The sequence below is a fragment of the Malus sylvestris genome, chromosome 11 (genome assembly GCF_916048215.2).
Source record: "Malus sylvestris chromosome 11, drMalSylv7.2, whole genome shotgun sequence".
Taxonomy (NCBI): Eukaryota; Viridiplantae; Streptophyta; class Magnoliopsida; order Rosales; family Rosaceae; genus Malus; species Malus sylvestris.
This window is the reverse complement of record NC_062270.1, coordinates 25,135,226-25,150,685: the sequence shown is the minus strand read 5'-3', so window position 1 is coordinate 25,150,685 and position 15,460 is coordinate 25,135,226. Positions and strand designations below refer to the sequence as shown.

Sequence of the window (15,460 nt, the reverse complement as noted above, 5' to 3'; positions counted from 1 at the left end):
CCCAACTGGTCACATTTGTATCTGTTTGTGAAGTTGAATGAAATACAATATCGTCCCTATTCATAAAAAATAAAAAAAAGGTGGCCAATAAATAAAGTCAAGTATTTGAACCTGTGCTACAGCCTGGCTGAATTCTTCTGATTAGAGCTTGTAAAGGACCTAGCTTCTCTGCCCTCTCAGTTCCCATACACTCTCATCCTCTCATATTTGTGCGGTCACGGTTAAGCTACATCAACATTTTAGATCACTATTGCTTTTTGTCTTATTATCTCTATAAAAAATCAATATAAAATAGTGACATGACTTAACTGTGACCGCATAAAATAGGAGGGGATGTGAGTGTATAGGAACTAGGAGGGCAGAGAGGCTGGATCCGTATATTATATATTGCCTAGCTATTTGCATATATATATCACAATTCCAATCCAAACCCTAAAAAGAATACCTTAAATTCGCAGACAACCCATGTGACAATGACACACCCCGTCCCGAAGGAGGGCATGATGGCCGTCACGTGAGAGTGACGTAACCATTTACACAGTTCGGAAGCTTTAAAGAATACAATTACTAAGATATAACACCCGAGGGTGAATCCTACTTTTGTGAATTTTGTCAGAACACCGTTGGATTCCTCGTGGCCACCAAAGCTCTGTTAACTTGAACCTGGAGGGGCGTAAAACAAAATTGAGTGGGTCAGCAAAACAAAGCTTTTCGAAAACCTTTCATTTAAAACATTTCTAACCCCTCGCCGTAAAACCTGTATACTTTCCCAGAAATTTATTATAAAAACATAAATATATAAATCATCAAAACTCAGCTCACCATCTATCAACATAACATTTCAGAAAGAATATGCCATGCCATGCCAAAATATAATATGAATGCATCAATATAAATCAGGTGAAATAATAAATCAACCAGAGACCCTACAGTGGTCCTGTACGGCTGATTCTATAGCTCACTATCCCATCCAGCCGGAGTCACCAACTGTGACCTGTACAGCCCTGTTGGAGTCACCAACTGTGACCTGTACGGCACTACACTGCACATAAGTCGGAACTACCTATAGTAGTCTGTACGACTAAGATGGTGAAATAATACGCTCTAGTGCTTCTCTCATCAATCATCTGTGCACATAATCTAAGGTCACCTACCAGTCGGAACCCCTCTAATGGTCTGTACGACTGGCATGTCGGAACCACCTCTAGTGGTCTGTACGACATCCACCTACTTGGATCTAAGGCGAACGTGCGGTGTGGTGAATAATATAAGCACTAACACCTAGAGTGCAGGTTATGAGCATTCAATGCAATTCACATAAATAAATCGTATGAATAATGTAAAAACTCACATGTGCGTCCACATCGTCAATTCACATATATATGCATCAATTATCAATTCAAATATCTCATCAATTGCATGCATGGCATTTTAAAACATATTTTCATATAAATGCATTTTCTGGGAAAACAGTAGTATATAGGTAATACGAAAAACAAAACTGCCCACTCACCTGGAATTCGCCCTACAACTCCCTAGCACAACACATCAAGGCGTCATGACGATCAGCGCCTAGAATAATAATCAAATCCAACCTCAGAATTCATATCAATAGAATATAACTTATATAAAACACGTCACTACGCAGTTCGATCCGGAAGATTTGCAACTCAGATTTCCAATCCATAACTTCCAGAGGTCCACAATATATCCCTAGAACAACATCCTAAAATTTCCTTACCATCCAACGGTCGAATCTCCGTCAATTATCAAAACCAAGTGACGGTTAACATTCTATATTATGGACTTACAACTCCAATTCCGGAAGATCCGTAAATCGGATTCCCAATCCGTAAGTTCCTATAATCCTCAATTATTACATATTATGACGCATCAAAGTTTGGTGACGATCAAACGGTCGGATCTTCAATTCACATTTTCACCTATATGCGAAATAACTATAAAACGTTATTTAAAGCACCTAACCAACAATTCTTAATAACTTCTCATACGGTGCTCAAATTGGGTATATGAATATACCACAGTGACCTACTCGACGTCACGAACGTCGAGGAATTTTTAAAATAATTTTTTAGCGTCGCACGCGCCCCCACGCGCCGTGGGTGGCACGGACCTATGCGCGCCCATGCGCATCACCTTCAACCTCGCAACGCCGGAACAGTGCCACCGGCGCCGGAAACTGGGTAAACCTGCAACTTGGGTTTTCTCGGCCATTTCTTCACCATTTTGACCCAAATTTCTTCCTACATGCTCCAAATCAAGAGAGGAAAAAGTCCATACCTTAAAAAAACCTTTAAAAACATCTGAATCTCGACGGAGCAATTTCCCAAAAATCGGTCACCTTGGGACTTCGTGATCCCGACGTCCAAATCGACGTAACGAAGCACTCCGAGCTTCGTGGGAACCTCCTAGAGTTCGCTGTGAGCTTGGATCGTCCTAAAAACCAACCAATAAAAAGTTCGTGAACAGTGCTTAATTCGGTGCTCGTGATTTCGACGTGATATCAAACGAGTTCTTACCTGAAATGGGTATGGATGTGCTCGTAGGGTCCTCACGAACACAATGGTGACTTTATAATCTTCGATCTGCGAAGTTTGCAAGGGTTTTGTTCTTTGTCCTTACGGTTCGAAGGAGAGAGAGAAACCGAGAGGGAGGAGAGAGAGAGGGTACGGGAGTGAGAGAGAAATGATAGGGTTGTGTGGTCCAAAATTGTACACCCAATCAAAACCAATTATCTCCTCACTTGCAAATGGTTCCAAATTAATAGGAACTTACCTATTTGGTCCACTTCCATAATTTTAACCACACACACTTACCACGAAAAATTCAACGTCCAAGGGCAACATCGTCTTTTCACGCCATCCGTAATTTATTTCTGGGACGAGCTGTCACAGACAACCCGTCCCGAAATATTTTATCCTCGATAGCGTGAAGTGACGGTTATGCCCTGGTGCGTTGAGTTGAGATTGTATTATCGGGCCAAGAAAAGGCATCAATTAGTTATATTCCTAATTAATTGGACCCAATTAAAACTAAAGAACTTAAGGTTTTGTTTGATTGGCTGCAACCCAGACCACACACTCACACACCCTCACTCTCCCGTTGACTCTCTCTCTTCCCTACCGAATTTTCTTCATTGTCCGTACAACTTGTACAGTCAACTAGTGAATCAACCATTTCAGGCATGGATCGAGGTTACAAACATCATCATCACCTTCCTGGTAACCTTACGAACTCATACATACTTTTGGTTGGACGTGACGATGTCGAGAACTCGAGAACCAATAAGCTCCGAGGAGGTGCATTGTTCACTCGACATGATCATGAGTTTTTCTTGAAGTTTTGAGCTTTTTGGAGGTCTTAAATCGTCTTCACAAAGCTTTTAGAAGAATTTTGGAAGATTTTGGACTTTGGAACACTTGAGTTCATCGAGTTGCAGAGGTGGCCAGATTATCATGAGTTTTTCCGACGAGATTCCGTTGGTTTTAGGTCCTAAAAGTGGTAAGAATGTGTTCTTCACATCCTAAGCTTCATTTTGGTACAAATTTCATGAATTTTGGTTGAAAAAATGAGTGAGATATGAAGCTTTAAAGTTTTTCCAGAAACCGACGACACAGTGGTGGCCGGTGCCGGACTCCAGCAAACCAAGGAAGGAGAAGGAGCATATTCTGTCAATTTTGACCGAATATTCTTAACGCCGTCAAGTAAATATAACGGTATATGCTGATTTTTGATGGAATATTCCCTAACGCTGTTAGGGATTCTGTTCGGTGTGCTTGCGCGTGGCCGCGTGTCTAGCCGTGCCTTGGTCGGTGCGTGAGGGTGCGTGGGTGCTTAGAAAAATTTTCTAAAAATATGGGGATGTTTGTGAGGTTGAATAGATCGCGTAGGTATATTCAAACACCCCAATTGAACAATGTATGAGAAATTATTACCTAGTTTTGGTTATGTGCTTTAAAATAACGTTTATATAGTTGTTTTGCAAATAGGTGAGACATATCCAAAGAACAAGCGTAATCAAGCGAGATTCAAGGGCTACGACCCTTCCACATATCAGTGAGTGAGATTTTGGTTTTCAGTATATATTTATATACTTTGTATTTTTCTTAGAAAATGTGTTTAAATGAAATTATGTTTTGAAATGTCATGCCTATTGATTTATGCTTAGACTATGAATTTATATGGTATGCATAAATGTGATATGACGCTATGGACGCTCAGGTAAGTACCAGGTGAGTTGTAGATTGTTTATGTGAATTGATGATTATGTGAAATGTGTTGAGAGCTCATAAACCTGCACCTCAGTGTTAGTGCTCCCGTCCGTGGTTAGGGCACAGTCCTTCACGTGATGTTCACCTCCCACACCATATACTCACCTTAGATCCAAGTTAGGTGCACAGTTCTATCGTACAAACCACTATAGGTGGTTTCGACTCGTAGGTGACCCGCAATTATTCGCACAGTCTTCACGTGATCGTAGCACTAGAGCGTATTTATTTACACCCAATCCTGTCGTACAGACCACTATAGGTGGTTCCAACTCGTGTGCAAGCATACTTGTTGAGCTATAGATTTATCCGTATAGACCACTTTAGGTGGATCCGGCTGATATGTTATTTCTCATGAGTTAATTTACCTGAGTTACTTATTCAGTTACTTTTAGATATTTGACATGACATACTTTTGAATATTACTATTCTGTGCATGGTTTTGAGATATATATATATATATATTCTATTTTATGGGAAATTATACAGGTTTTATGGCTATGAGTTACTACTTTTGATAAGTGAAATGGCTTTGAAAAGCTTTGTTTTTGTCCACTCACACCTTCTGTTTTGCGCCCCTCCAGGTTTTAAGTAGGAGTGCTTGTTGGTGGCTTACGAGGATTTGACGGAGGTTCTGACAGATTATCATCAGTGTAGGATCACCCTTTGGGTGTTGTATAATTAGTATTCGTCCTGCTGGACTGCACTTAGGTTACTTATGCTCTGGTTGTGCAATCACACTTAATATCGCATTTGCACCTTATCTTATCTAGTGCTCTTGTTTGTTTGGTTTTTTGTTTATTCGCATTTCTTATATTAATATTGCTTCCACACTGTGCATATGGCTATGTCATCCTAACGTAACGGCCAGCATACCTCAATCTAGGTCGGGGTGTGTCAACCCACTACTTGCAACCCATCAAAATTAAACACGAAACAATTCAAGCTATGCCTTTAGAGCTTGGATTTTAATCTCATTAACTCTCCTCATACTTATGTCGAATGGTTTAATTTCTCATTTGAATATCACGTGACCGCTAAGTTTATCCTTTATTACATGTAACAATTATATATAGCTGCAAAACTGGGTAGGTTTTAAAGCTGTCGAGGATTAGTTCAAGTAGTAGAATGGACGTTGGAGGGTGTGGGTTTCTCCTTTTCTTTTGTCAGACTCGAATGACATTATTATTTCGGTTTACATAAGTCGGCATGCACTGTATGGAATTCATGATAAGCCCACTCGACACTATTAATGCCGTGGATGTCTTAATGCAACTGACACATGACCAATGTCAATAGTATATGTGAAGAAAGGCTTATAGGGAAAGAGTTTATGTAGCGTAACATAATAAACTAAATTATTTGACTCAAATGTCACGTTGTAGTGAATATGTTTCTAGCAAATACGAGCTGTTCTCATATACGTGATTGACTTCCTTTTAACCTCATTGATTAAAGAAAAAAGTTTTTATCTGAAACTTTTTTTGTATTCTGGTGTACAAATCAGAACATTTTACTAATAAATCTTAATTTTGGATCATTAGCTAATAAATCTTAACAGTCAAAACTCCGCTATATAAAATTCTCCAAAACATACTAGAACAATCTCTTTTTAGCCAAAATAGTCCATGAAATTGACATATCTCATCACTTTGGTTTATGAGATTTGAAATCAATACAAGTAGTTCATAAGTTTGTTCACTACCAATCATTTTGGTCCTCTATGAAAAATTCTGTTAAATGAGGCTAAAACGACAAAAATATCATCAATTTAATAAACAATTGCCATAATGATTTGACAAAATTGAGGGTTTTTTTTGTAATTTTATTTTTATTTAATGTAAATTATCACGAAATGAGTAAAATGATTGATGATTGACAAAATCAAAGATCGCTTTTATCAATTTCAAATCTTATAGACAAAAATGTAGAATTATATCACGACTAAAATGCCAGTTCATATTTCATTTCATTCACAATTTTTAATAAAAATAAAAAATAAATAAAGAGAAGCATGCACGCTATAAAAGTAAGCGACACGTCCTGGTTGGCCAATGAGAATCCAGAAAGGTTGCTAAATTTCAAATTTCAGAGACAGTTGGCATGTGAGGGTTTTCATTGGTCAAATAAAGACGACAAATATATGATATATCTATATATGAGACTATGACTATGATTAGGTGTCTAACAATAATCAAGTAAATTTAAATTTGCAAGGGGAGAGAGGAGAAGGATGTGGAAGATTCTTATTGACATGGTATAATAACAACAGGTTTTATATCAACCCAAATATTTACTTTGATTGGACCCTTATTAATGAGTATGTTCCAACCGCATAGTATTCATGTGCTCGTGTTTTCTGACTTAATGTAGATTTTTTTTTTTTCAATGTGGCCCAGTAAAGACACGGTCTTAAATGAGGGGCGTGCCGTAAATTCACATCGGGAGTTTTTAACAAAATAATTTACAACTTCTAAGTACATAGTTCCGTTCATAATTACATTGATGCTTTTTTTTAAGATAAAACCTCACATCTCTTGAGCTACAAGTTGTCAAATTTTAGATAATATTGGTGTCGAAGCGCTTTGTCCATCTATATAAAATGTTGAAATATTATATTTTATGTATTTTTTTTCTTTGACGGATACGATTGTGCACTATTGTTGAACACATTCTTAAATTGAAAAAGTGAAAAAACAAAATCGAAAATGTTTTTCAGCCTTAAGATATTGATATTTAACATGTTGTAGTTAAAAGTTTAATTGGTAAATTAGGAGATGATGAACTGCGACGATGTTGGGCGAATTCCCGTCCAATTTGCCGATTGCTCTAACTTTGAATCGAACTGGCACGATTATGTGCTACGGATCTACTGGACGAGGATAGAGAAAGAGATTGAAGAGATAGAGAGAGGGAGGCCTGGCAGTTTTACAAATAACTCCCCAAACCTTACGAGTTACAAAATAAATAAAACACTCAAATTCCCAATCTAACAAAACCTCAATTACTCTTGTCATTGTGTTGCCAAATAACTCATATATAAACTAAAAAATTGAAGGGTGAACAACAAGCATCGTCACTCAGTAAGTAAAAAATAGGAAAAATTAGGTTCACATCATTATTCTTGTTACTTCATTGATTAAAATCCTATTTATTTTTAATTTTTTATCAAGATCCTTGGATATTAATAACATCATTAATTATTTGAATAATAATTTTTTTTAAATATATTCCTTTAATGTTAAAAATGTTACAATTAGTATATTTATATTTATGGTTAAGTTTTTTATCATATATATTTTATTTTTAGTTTGTACCTATTTTTAATTTGCAAATATTTTTTAATTTGTACCAATTTTCTTTTCATTTTTAATTTGTACCCATATATTAGTTTCTTTTTGTGCCCATATTTTTTAAAGTTTTATTTGTGTTTGTACGCATGTGTATACCGTCACGTGACATTGTAAATTTAATCAATGATAGAAAAATTACATATGATATATTTATGTTTTATGCCTAAACTTTGTATCATATATTTATATTTTTAGTTTGTACCCACTTTTAATTTGCAACATTTTTTTAAAATTTTTAGTATTTTCTTTTTCAGTTTTATTTTGTACCCATGTATTAATTTCTTTTGGCGCCTATATTTTAAAAATTCATTTTTATTCATAATTTTTAATATTTTATCTGTACCCTAATTTATTTTTAATGTGACACACCCCGACCCAAAGGATCAAGGCGTGCTGGCCGTCACGTGAGTGTGACGTAACCAAGAGTGCGACACGGAAGCAAGATATAACAGAATACGAAGGAATTTAAACCAATCTCTAGTAGAACCACCTACTAGAATAAAAGGATAAGTTATAAAGTAAACACATAAATTCAGAGCATAGGTTTAAGTGCAGTCAAGTAGGACCAAAATAAAATACATCACCCGCAGGTGAGTCCTACATGCAGAACGTCTGTCAGAATGCCGAAAAAGACCTCGAGAGCCACCAACCGCTAACTAGAACCTGGACGGGCGCAAAACAAAATTGAGTGGGTCAGTAAAATCAAAGATTTTCCAAAACATTTCATTTAAAACGTTTCTAACCCCTCACTGTAAAACCTGTATACTTTCCCAGAAAAATAGTATATAAACATATATATACATATATCATCAAAACTCAGCTCATATCCATCAACATAACATCTCAGAAATAATATGCCACGGCATGCCAAATATAATCAGAAATGCATCAATATCAATCAGGTGAAATAATAAATCAACCGGAGACCCTACAATAGTCCTGTACGGCTGATTCTAAAGCTCAACATCCCACTCAGCCGGAGTCACCACAGTGACCTATACAGCCCTGCCGGAGTCACCAACTATGACCTGTATGGCACTACACTGCACATCACTCGGAACTACGTATAGTAGTATGTACGATGAAAGGTGTATAAATACGCTCTAGTGCTTCTCTCATCAATCATCAGCGCGCATAACTAAGGTCACCCACTAGTCGGAATCACATCTAGTGATCTGTACGACTAGCATGTTGGAACCCTCATATGGTCTGTACGACATCCACCTACTTGGATCCAAGACGAGCGTGCAGTGTGGTGAATAACAATATAAGCACTAACACCTAGGTGCAGGTTATGAGCTTTCAATGCAATTCATATAAAATAACTCATCTGAAAATAATAAAACTCACCTGTGCGTCCACCGCATCAATTCACATATATATGCATCAATTATCAGTTCAAATATCTCAACAATTGCATGCATGGCAAATAAATTCATAATTTTCATATAAAACGCATTTTCTGGGAAAAACAGTTGTATATAGGTAATACGAAAACAAAACTGCCCACTCACTGATAAGTCGATGGGTCGTAACCCCCGTGACGTCCCTGGAGGCGCTCGTCCTCGGGATAAGTGTCACCTATATGCGAAACAATTATAAAAACGTTAATTTAAATACATAACCAATAATTCGAAATAACTTTTCATACGATGCTCAATTTGGGTATATGAATATACCACATCGACCTACTCGACGTCACGGACGTCGAGTAATTTTTAGAAAAAATTTTGGAGGCCTCACGCGCCCCCATGCGCCAGGACAGGCACGGGGACACGCGCCCCCACGCGCACCATCTTCAACCTTGGGCTCGCTGGACTGAACTTTCCGGCGGCCAGTTTCCGGCCAAACTTTGAACGTCTCTTTCTCCTTCGTTTCTCAACCATTTTCTTCGTATTTTATACCAAAATGAAGCCCCAAACATGTAGAATCACGATACACTACTTTTAAGCTTCAAAAACAACTAAATCTCACCGGAAAAATCCAAGCAAAACCGGCCAAACTCGACCCTCGTGATCCCGACGTCCAAATCCTTCAAACGAAGCACTCCGAGCTTCCTTGGGACCTCATTAAGCTCACTACAAGCTTAGAATTTCCTGAAAATCAACATTTTACGTTTGCATGAATAGTGACAACAAATGGAGGTTTGGGTTTCACGTGAAATCGAAGGTTTCCCATCCTAAAACTAGTACCAATCGACTCAAAACGTCTCAAGGATGAAGATGCTTACCTTGGTTGCCTTGATCCATCGAGTTTTGGGAGGTTTTGGGTGAGGCCGTACGTTTTGGGTGAGAGAGAGTGATAAAGGGTCGTGAGGGAGAGAGACAGAGAAGACACGGGGAAGGAGAGAGTGAGAGAGGTCCTGTGTGTGGTCCAATCTAATCCACACCATCCATTTTCATCCTAACCATACAAACAAAATGTAAACCAATTTTCTTTATCCCCAAAACTTATAATAATTTAAACCAAATAACGTTACACACACATACCTTAGTAACGTCAAGGGTAAATCCGTCAATTCACGTCCCCGATATGAAAATTTCAGGACGGGCTGTGACAATCTCCCCTCCTTATAGAATTTCGTCCCCGAAATTCCCATAACCAAATAAACCACTTAATACTCATAGAATAATCTTGGGTACATCTCTCTCATACGATCTTCTGTCTCCCAGGTAGCTTCTTCCACGGAATGGTTCCTCCACAACACCTTCACCAAACTTACCGTCTTGTTCCTTAGAACCTTATCTTTCCAATCCAAGATAGTGACTGACTCCTCATCATAAGTCAAATCCGGATTAATCTCTAGCGGTTGAGGAGGGATCACATGAGAATGATCAGAAATATAATGTCGAAGCATAGAGACGTGGAACACATATGGACCTTAGATAACTCCGGAGGCAACTCCAACCGATAGGCAACTTCACCAATTCTTTCAGTGATCACATAAGGTCCAATGTATCTCGGACTTAGCTTCCCTCTTTTTCCAAATCGTACCACGCCTCTCCAAGGTGACAATTTCAAAAACACCCAATCGCCCACATTATACACTCGATCAGTGGCATGTCGATCAGCTAAACTCTTATGTCGATCCTGGGCTGCTTTCAGGTTAGACTTAATTACCTGAACATTTTGAGTTGTCTCATCTACAATCTCTGGGCCTTCTAACACCCTTTCACCAACTTCAGACCAACATAATGGCGTACGACATGCCCTACCATAAAGTGCCTCAAATGGTGACATACCAATGCTCGAGTGAAAACTGTTATTGTAGGCAAATTCCATCAAGTCCAGACGATCATGCCAGGAATCACCAAATTGTAATACTGAAGATCTCAACATATCCTCCAACGTCTGAATCGTCCTCTCTGATTGCCCTTCAGTTTGAGGATGATAAGCAGTGTTGTACAGCAATTGCGTACCAAGAGCTTCCTGAAAAGCTACCCAAAATTTAGAAGTAAATCTTGGGTCTCGATCAAAAATAATATTCACTGGAACTCCATGATACTTCACAATCTTCGTAATGGACAACCTAGTCAATTTATTCAGAGGATACTTCTCCCTCACTGGAATGAAATGCGCTGACTTGGTAAGTCGATCCACAATCACCCAAATACCATCAAATCCGTTTCGTGTACAAGGAAGTTTATACACGAAATCCATGGTTATATTTTCCCATTTCCACTGGGGAACGGGAAGTGGCTGTATTCGCCCAAAAGGCTTCTTTCTTTCAGCTTTAACTTGCTGGCAAATAATACATCTGCTCACATATTCAGCAATCTCCCTTTTCATACCCGGCCAATAATAAAATGGTCGAATGGTATGATACATCTTAGTGCCTCCCGGGTGCATCGCATAAGCTGAACAATGCGCTTCATCCAATATTTCCTTCTTTAATTCCTCATTATTTGGAACATACATTCTATTTTCCTGCATAAGCATACCATCTGATTCCCGAATTCTGAGGTCTTTCTTTTTCCCTTCACTTCTTAATTGAACCATTTCCTGAATTTCCTTATCCACCATCTGAGCTTCGAGTATACGATCAACCAAAACTGGCCTAACTTGAAAACTAGCAAGAAAGGCTCCACTTCGATCCTCCAACTCCAACTTTACTCCAGTTGCCCTCAGTTTAGCAAGAAGAGGAACACGACTAGCATATAGGGCATTTAGTCTACCTTGAGGTTTCCTACTTAGTGCATCAGCCACCACATTAGCACGACCCGGATGATACTCGATAGTACAGTCATAATCACTTAACAATTCCATCCACTTTCGCTGATGAAGATTAAGGTCATGCTGGGTAAACAGATACTGAAGACTCTTATGGTCAGTGAAGATCTTACACTTCTCACCATATAAATAATGCCTCCAAATCTTCAAAGCGAAGACGATGGCTGCTAACTCAAGATCGTGAGTGAGATAGTTCCTTTCATGATTTTTCAGCTGCCGAGAAGCATAGGCAATCACTCTATTATGCTGCATTAAAACACATCCCAAACCATTCAACGAAGCATCACTATAAATCTCAAAATTACTGCTATCATCAGGAAGTACCAATACTGGGGCATGAGTGAGGCAATATTTCAATTGCTGGAAACTCCGCTCACAGTTTTCATCCCACTCGAATTTAACATCCTTCCTGGTCAACTTCGTTAACGGCAAAGCAATCATAGAGAAATCCTGAACAAACCGTCGGTAATAACCTGCTAAACCAAGAAAACTTCATACCTCAGTGACGATTCGAGGTTGCTCCCAATTCTCCACTGCCGCTATCTTTTGAGGATCAACTTGAATTCCTTGAGCCGATACAACATGCCTCAAAAATGCCACTTCAGTCAACCAAAATTGACATTTACTAAACTTAGCATACAACTGATGCTCCCTCAATTTCTTTAATACCAAGTTCAGATGTCGAATATGATCTACTTTAGATTTAGAATATACCAGAATATCATCAATAAAAACAATAACAAATTTATCAAGATATTGCTGGAATACCTCATTCATCAACCTCATGAAAGCTGCAGGTGCATTAGTTAACCCAAATGGCATAACCCGAAATTCATAATGTCCGTAATGGGTTTGGAAAGCTGTCTTAGGTACATCTTCCTCTTTAATTTTCAACTGATAATAACCGGATCTCAAATCAATTTTAGAGAAGACACACGCACCTTTCAGCTGATCAAACAAATCATCGATGCGAGGCAATGGATAACGGTTTTTAATCGTTACCCGGTTCAATTGCCTATAATCAATGCATAATCTCAGAGTTCCATCTTTCTTCCTCACAAATAATACCGGAGCACCCCAAGGTGACAAACTAGGCTGAATAAAACCCTTATCAAGTAATTCTTGCAACTGAATTTTCAATTCTATCAACTTAGCAGGAGCCATTCTATAAGGAGTTAGAGATATAGGGTCAGTACCTGGAAGCAAATCAATAGAGAATTCCACCTCTCTGTCTGGCGGCAGCCCCGGTAAATCATCAGGAAATACATCAGGATAATGCCTGACCACACCAACTTCATCTATACTGGTAGGAACAACATCATTTAATACCACATGTGCCAAATATCCCTGACAACCCTTCGATAATAATTTCCTTGCTCTTATGGCAGAAATAACACCATATCTCACCCCACCTCTTTCACCCACAAAAGTAACCTCGGGTAGTCCAGGGCGATAAAAAGTAACTGATTTACCATAACAATCAATATGGGCACGATTATAATGCAACCAATCAGCTCCTAGAATCACATCAAAATCCACAATATCTAACGGAATAAGATCAGCTGGCATAACTATGCCCTCTACCATCACTGGACACCCAAGATACACACTATCAACATAACATTTATCTCCTCTAGGCATGGCAAACTCTAAATCAAATCCTAGAGGTGAAGGGTGAGGTTGAGTCATTTGAGCAAACGTATGAGAAATCACAGAGTGCGTAGCACCACAATCAATCAAAATCTTAGCAAAATGACCAAGAACATTTAACGTACCCATGATCAAGTCCGGATGATTCTGAGCCTCTTGCAGTGAGATGTGATTAACACGCCCCTGAGCTTGCTGTCGTCCATCACGACCTCTACTGCCTTGATTACCTCGCCCTTGGGGAGCACGTCCCTGGCCTGACTGACTAGGCTGCCTCGATGATCCTGCACCACCAGTAGCAACTTCCCCCTGACGGGGCTGACCTCCCTGATGCCACTGAGATCCACCAGCTGGCATAGATGAGTAAGAAGAATAACCCCCAAAATCCTGAGAATAAGGCTCCTGGGGATACTGATAAGGTCCGGGAGCATACGGAGCAGCATCCCCCTGGTAGTGGTAGACACCACCACGACTCGACTGGCCATAACTGCCTGATCCAAAGCTCTGCTGAATCGGCGCTGGAGGTGGCATAGTGGTCTGCTGCGGTCTCTGCTGACCCTGGGGACACTGAGAAGCCCGATGTCCCATTTGCCCACAAGTAAAACAAGCACCACTACCTCTCCTACACTCACCATGGTGACGAAAGTTACAACGGCGGCACCATGGAGCGCCAGAACCACCAACACCACTAGAATCCCTCTGCCTCTGAAATCTAGGCCCATCAGAAAATCTACCACCACCTCTCCTCAGGCCAGTAATATTATATCCACCACTAGAAGAACTCGAACTGGCTCTACTCTTCTTAAAATTCTACGTCTTGCGAGGTCCCGGAATAGAGATACCCTTACCTTTATCATCCTTCTTCTGACCATCATTCTTGGCCTCGTCATCCTCACTCTCACTGGGCAGATTATCGGAGTCCTCCATCCTAACCAAAATCTCGAAAAACTCATGATAATCGGCGCAGGGAAGTGCACTGGTAAAAGTCCGCCACTTTTTCTTAGATCCCAACTTAAAACGTCGAAGCATCTCTCCCTGATTACCAGCTGTATCAGGGTCATAACGAGACAAATCAGTAAACTTTCTGTAGTACTCATGAGCTATCATATTCTTCTATTTCAATCGAGTAAATTCCTGTTTCTTGCGATCAATATACTCTGGGGGGACAAATCTTTTCTTGAAATTATCTTTAAATACTTCCCAATCAGATGCCATAGCTGGAAACATAAACTGCGTCTGGTTCCTCCACCAACCTGCCGGCTCTCGACCCAAAAACCAGGTAGTGGTCTCAACCCACCTATCAGCCGGAAAGTTCCCCTGACTTTGCATTACCTGAAATGTCTTTTCAATATGATCTAGCCATTTCTCTGCCCCCTTGTGACCTTCATTACCCATAAAACGATCCAGTTTCAAATTGTACATGGTCTCCAGGGGTGTCCTCTGAGGTGGGGGAGGAGGACGAATTGCATTCTGAAAAGCCTGGGCCATTGCTTCCCCTAACTGAGTGATATCTGGGAAATTAGGTTCAGGAGTACGGCGGGACTCCCTACGCTCTCTACGAGGTGGCATAATAATGACAGAAAACATCAAAAGATCATTTAAGCATTAACAATTATACAGGACTGCAACCTAAGCTCTGATACCAAACTGACACACCCCGACCCAGAGGATCAAGGCGTGCTGGCCGTCACGTGAGTGTGACGTAACCAAGAGTGCGACACGGAAGCAAGATATAACAGAATACGAAGGAATTTAAACCAATCTCTAGTAGAACCACCTACTAGAATAAAAGGATAAGTTATAAAGTAAACACACAAATTCAGAGCATAGGTTTAAGTGCAGTCAAGTAGGACCAAAATAAAATACATCACCCGCAGGTGAGTCCTACATGCAGAACGTCTGTCAGAATGCCGAAAAAGACCTCGAGAGCCACCAACCGCT

General features: G+C 39.6%; 1 long non-coding RNA gene across 1 annotated transcript; it reads right to left on the bottom strand.

Moving 5' to 3' along the window:
* Positions 1-479: 479 nt before the first annotated feature.
* LOC126590759 (uncharacterized) lies at positions 480-2,680 on the bottom strand. The gene is made up of 4 exons (XR_007612148.1): positions 2,541-2,680; positions 2,302-2,457; positions 1,514-1,572; positions 480-663 (listed from the first exon to the last, which is right to left on the bottom strand). It is a non-coding gene; the product is annotated as an uncharacterized LOC126590759 (long non-coding RNA).
* Positions 2,681-15,460: the final 12,780 nt, after the last annotated feature.